The sequence below is a fragment of the Lepus europaeus genome, chromosome 20 (genome assembly GCF_033115175.1).
Source record: "Lepus europaeus isolate LE1 chromosome 20, mLepTim1.pri, whole genome shotgun sequence".
Classification (NCBI taxonomy): Eukaryota; Metazoa; Chordata; class Mammalia; order Lagomorpha; family Leporidae; genus Lepus; species Lepus europaeus.
The window spans coordinates 14,646,985-14,652,544 of NC_084846.1; the positions used below are offsets into that span (position 1 = coordinate 14,646,985).

The following is a 5,560-nucleotide window of genomic DNA, read 5'->3' on the forward strand; positions in this document are numbered from 1 at the left end:
TTATCAGATACTGATATGAAGATATCAGAGGCATTTTATAATGATGCTATCTCATGGTAGTAATTTGCATTGAAATGCATTTTTGTAAAATAATGAAGTATTTTTATTTTGTATAATTATTTTAACATTTTCATATAAAATGAATGGAGTTCATGTACAAGAATGTAATGTACATGAGCCTTTTAAATTTTTTAAAGGTTTAATTTATTTGAAAGTAGAGCTTCACACACACACACACACACACATACACACACATAAACAGAGAGAGAGAGAGGGAGAGAGAGAGAGATCCTCCATCCACTGGACCATTGCCCACATTGCTGCAATGGCCTCATCTCAGCCAGGCCAAAGCCAGGAGCCTGGAGCTCCAATTGGGTCTCCCATGTGGGTTGCAGGCACCCAAGTACTTAGGCCATCTGATACTGTTTCCCAGACACATTAACATGGAGCTGGACCAGAAGTGGAGCGACTGGGCCTCTAACTGGCATACATCTGGGCTGCCAGAATCATAGGCTATGGATTAACCTGGTAATCCACAATGCCAGCCCCAAACTGCAAAGAACTTTCTCTAAATTGAGCCCTGAAAATAATTAAGAATCTGTTGGAGTTCTTACTCCATCTGTCTCTCCCTCTCTGTCACTCTCCATTCAAATAAATAAATCTCTAAAAAATGAGACCAGTGTTGTGGTGCAGAGTGATGAGAGACACAACCTGCAAGTCCCAGCTGCTCCACTTACATTCCAGCTCAGTACTAATGTCTCTGGGAAAGCAGTGGACAATGTCTCAATTACTTGGGCCACTTCCACCCCTGTGGGTGACCCAGATCATCGAGTTCCTGGCTCCTGACTCTGGCCTGGCCCTGCCTCAGCTATTGCAGCACTTGAGGAGTCCACCAATAGATGGATGATTGATCTCTCCCTCCTTCCCTCCCTCCATCCCTCTTGTAATCCTGCTTTTCAAATAAATAGAATAAAACTTTTTAAAAAGATTTATTTATTTGAGAGGCAGAGTTACAGAGAGAGGGAAAGACAGAGAGAAAGATCTTCCAGCCGCTGGTTCAATCCCCATATGGCTGCAATGGCTGCAGCAGGTCCACTCCAAAGCCGGGGCTTCTGCTGGATCTCCCATGTGAGTGAAGGGACCCAAGCATTTGGGCCATCTTCTACTGCTTTCCCCAGCCACCAGCAGAGTGGTGGATCAGAAGCGGAGCAGCCAGGACTTGAACTGGTGCCCATATGGGATCCTGACACCAGAGGCAGAGCCTTAATCTACTAGGCCACAGTGCTGGGCCCAACAGAATAAAATGTTTTTTTAAAAGCATCTGTTAGTGGGGCTCACATGGTGGTGCAGCAGGTGATACCACTGCTTGCCATGCCAGCATCCTGTATCACAGTGCCAGCTTGAGTGTTGCTACTCCACTTGTGATCCAGCTTCCTGCTAAAGCAGCTGAGAAGGCAGACGATGGCCCAAATGCTTGATTCCCTGACACCTGTAGGGGACGCTCAGCTTCAGTCCATGTATCCTGGCTTCAGACAGGCCCAGTTCTGGTTGTTGCAGTCATTTTGGGAGAGTGAAACTATGATGGAAGCATTCTCTCTCTCTCTCTCTCTCTCTCTCTCTCTCTCTCTCTCTCTCTCTCTGTATATGTGTGTGTATATCTCCCTTCTTGTCATTCTGTTTTTCAAAAAAATACTATGGGAAAAGAATCTGTTAGTAATCCACCTCAAAAAAGGGAAAACTTTATTTCAGTTATATTTTGTAATTAATTTAATTCAAGATCATCACTACTTTGAAAGTGGGTCATTAAAACATTATTACCATTCATAATATAGGTATAGATCAAGATTTTCTTGATTCCTTGCTAAAAAGTTTTCTCACATACAATTCAAGGGCATTAGCATAATCTATGTCACAAGGCTTTCATGAAAATTAACTAAATTAACCTATGCATCATCTTAAAAACATTGTCTAGCAGACAATAAGCCATTAAGAAATAGGCTTTATTGTTAGTAACATTGAAATGAAATACAGAAATAAACTAGGTAGTAAGCCATTAGATGCAAGTTGACACCAAGGAGTATAATTTCAAGTTTTTTTTAAAGTTTTTATTTATTTGAGAGGTATAGTTACAAAGGGAGAGACAGAGAGAGAGGTGTTCCAAATGCCTGCAATGACCAGAGCTGGTCTGATCCAAAGCCAGGAGCCTGGAACTTCTTCCAGATCTTTCTTGTGGGTGCAGGGGCCCAAGGACTTGGTCCATCCTCCACTGCTTTCCCAGACCATAGCAGAGAGTTGAATTGGAAGAGGGGCAGTTGTGGGGCAGGCGCTGTGGTGCGGTGGGTTAACGCCCTGGCCTGAAGCACTGGCATCCCATATGGGTGCCGGTTCAATACTTGGTGCTCCACTTCCGATCCAGCTCTCTGCTATGGCCTGGGAAAGCAGTAGAAGATGGGCCCCTGCATTCATGTGGGAGGCCAAGAAGAAGCTCCTGTCTCCTGACTTCAGATCAGCACAGCTTGGCCATTGCGGACAATTGGGGAGTGAACCATTGGATGGAATTCCTCTCTCTCTGTCTCTACCTCTCTTTCTCTCTCTGCTTCTCCTCTCTCTGTGTAACTCTGACTTTCAAATAAATAAATAAAAATCTTTTTAAAAAAAAAAAAGGAAGAGGAGCAGTTGAGACTTGAACCGGTGCCCATTTGGGATGCCGGTACTGCAGGCAAATACTTAGCCTACTACACAACAGTGCTGTCCCTTAATCTCGAATTTTTATGTTCACCAATAGTCTCATTTGTCTCACTACTGACTTAATACAAAAAGAAATACTTTGGCCTTACATTAAAAATAAATGTACAACTTTTTTCATTTAAAAAATCAATCCTCATTAGCATGTATTGATTTTCACCTAGGTAAGCACCATAATTCACTTTACATGACTAACATACCTGCTGTTATATAGACATATATGCTTTTCCAAGAGCCATATAATATATGGCTGCTACCTAGCTGCCATATTTAGTCCTGTAAATAGCAAGATAGCTTCAATTCTTCAGGAGTACACAGAGCTATAAAACCCAATAGCACAGCAAAAGTTTTAAGAGTAACTGCATTTAGATTGCAAGAGTACAATAAGACATAGAGTACATTGGTATATATTTACTAGAAATATATGTTTAAAATTTATTTTATTTATTTGAAAGGGAGAGAGAGACAGAGACAGAAACCTCCTGTATACTGATTTACTCCTCAGATGCCAAGAACAGCTGGGGCTGGCCAGAACAGCAGAATGATCCAGAAATTAAATCTGGGTGTCCCACATGAGTGGAAGAAACCCAGTCATCTGGACCATCGCCTGTTTATTCCCAGGGCACCCAATAGCAGGGAGCCAGAATCAGGAGCATACATGGGACTTGAACATAGGCACTCTGATACGGGAAGAGGACATCCAAATCAGCAGCTTACTTCTATGCTGAATTCCCTCCTCAGTATGTTGTTTTTATTATGAGATGAGGATAACTTCAAATTTAGAATACTAATGTAGACTATATATAACTTAAACTAGTTTAATCAGATGGCTGAAGAAATGAATACTTTGCCTCAACAATAGCTGTTTTTTCCATATTTTATTAGCTATGTTGAACATTTTTGTGACATAAGTATAGAAAAATAATCCTGTCCTCTTTCAGGTCTGCCACACGGGTACAGGGGCCCAGGGACCTGGGCCATCTTCTACTGCTTTCCCAGGCCATAGCAGAGAGCTTTTTTTTAGAAGTCACATATGCTTGTATTTTATGAGCCTAGACACAACTGTTGGGGGGCACCCAGGAGGTCCCTTTAGGGCTCCCACACAAGCCACACACTCAGAGCCAGAGTGACAAGGGCAGGGCCCCCCAGCCGGCCTATGGTCCTTCATCCTTAACACTAGGGCCCTGGACATCCGGGCCCAGCCTTTCTGAGCGCCGTCCTGTTCCCTGGCCTGTTTTTTCCGGCGGCCTCAGCACCCACATCCCCTAATCAGCGCACCCGCAGCCTTCAAGAATCAAGGCCTCATCCCGGAAGCCCGGGCACCCTGGTCACTCCTGGCCGCCTGGACACCTGCCCTGTCTGGCCGGCTCCCGCGGCAGCCGGGACCTGTGTGTGGCTGGGGTAGAGGTGGGGTGGGGCTACCCTGCACCCAGCACGGAGCTGGGAACTCCAAGGAGTGAGGCCGTGGGCAGTGTGGCCCCGCCGGCTCGCGGGTTCCCTGGCCAGGGCAGCGAGGGCAGGACACAGCAGTGAGACTCGGGTCTGTGGGGACCCCGCCGCTGGCTACCACGAGGTGTCTGTCCACCAGGCTCCAGAGGTAGTCGCTGACGAACTGCTTGGAGAGCTGCGTGCCGTCCAGGTGGATGGGCTGCGCCACGCTGGGGCCGTGGTGGATGCCTTTGATGGCCCCCGGCTCACACTCAGTCCCACTCGATCTCATTACTGTGGCGGTAGAGCTGCGCCATGTACACGGCGGCCGGGATGGTGACCGCCACGTCCTCGTCCACCTCCCTGGCCTCTCAAGCTCCGCCTCCGTCTCCTTGAGCTCCTGCAGCTCCTGGCTGAGCTCCAGCAGGCCGGCCTGCAGCCCCACGTCCTCGGCCACCGCCCGCTGCAGCTCGGCATTCAGCTGCTGCAGCTCGGCGCCGCTGCGGTGTGCCCGCTCCCTGGCGTCCAGCGGGCTCCGCGCCACCTCCCCCTCGGAGGCCAGGATCTCTCTGGAGCCTGGGCTCGCCGCTGTCCTGCGTCTCCAGCAGCCGCGCCATCAGCTGGTCGTGAAGCCCCAGCAGCCGTCGTTGCTGAGACTCCGCATGGCTGGCGCCCAGCAGGCTCAGCAGCCCCTGACTCACCTCCTGGATGTCGCGGAAGGCCGCCACGGGGAGACCCGCACCCATATGGGATGCCGGCACTTCAGGCCAGGGCATTAACCTGCTATGCCACAGCGCCGGCCCCAATAAAGCTTTTTAAATATAAGGTTGTGTGAAGAAATAGGTTTAAATCTCTTATAGGACTTCTAAAATATTGTTCAACTTAAGGAAGGAAAATATAAATGTCAACAGGTTAAAATTGTAAACATGATAAAGAAAGGAACAGAATGAATTTGAGAGAGCCTCATTTTACAGTTAATGAATATTAAAAATAATTTTTATGGTAGTGGGTAGGGAAGAAATAGAAGACAAAAATCGATGCAGAGAAAGATCTTTAACACATAAGAAAAATTAAAATATTGAAAATATAAATGAGTTGTAAGAAATAGATATTAGTGTAAACTTGCAATCAGAGCAACATTAGTATTAAAGTATATCAGGCTTTAACTTACAATTTAATAAATGTGTAAAACATATATTTACTATATTTTGTTTCTAACAACCAATTTAATGAATATAATAATTAAAAAGAGGATTACAGTTTGGAAAAAGACTAGAGAAACAAACCAAAAATACAAAGAAAAAACAAGTGAGAAATCTATTGTCACATAAAAGATAGAGAACAAAAAATTCAAATAAAGCAAGCTATAGAAAGAACTAAGTTTATA

At 45.6% G+C, this 5,560-nt stretch overlaps 1 pseudogene; it reads right to left on the reverse strand.

Annotated features, from left to right (window-relative positions):
• Positions 1–3,655: 3,655 nt before the first annotated feature.
• LOC133749709 (kinetochore protein Spc24-like) lies at positions 3,656–5,018 on the reverse strand (annotated as a pseudogene).
• Between the last annotated feature and the right edge of the window lie 542 nt (positions 5,019–5,560).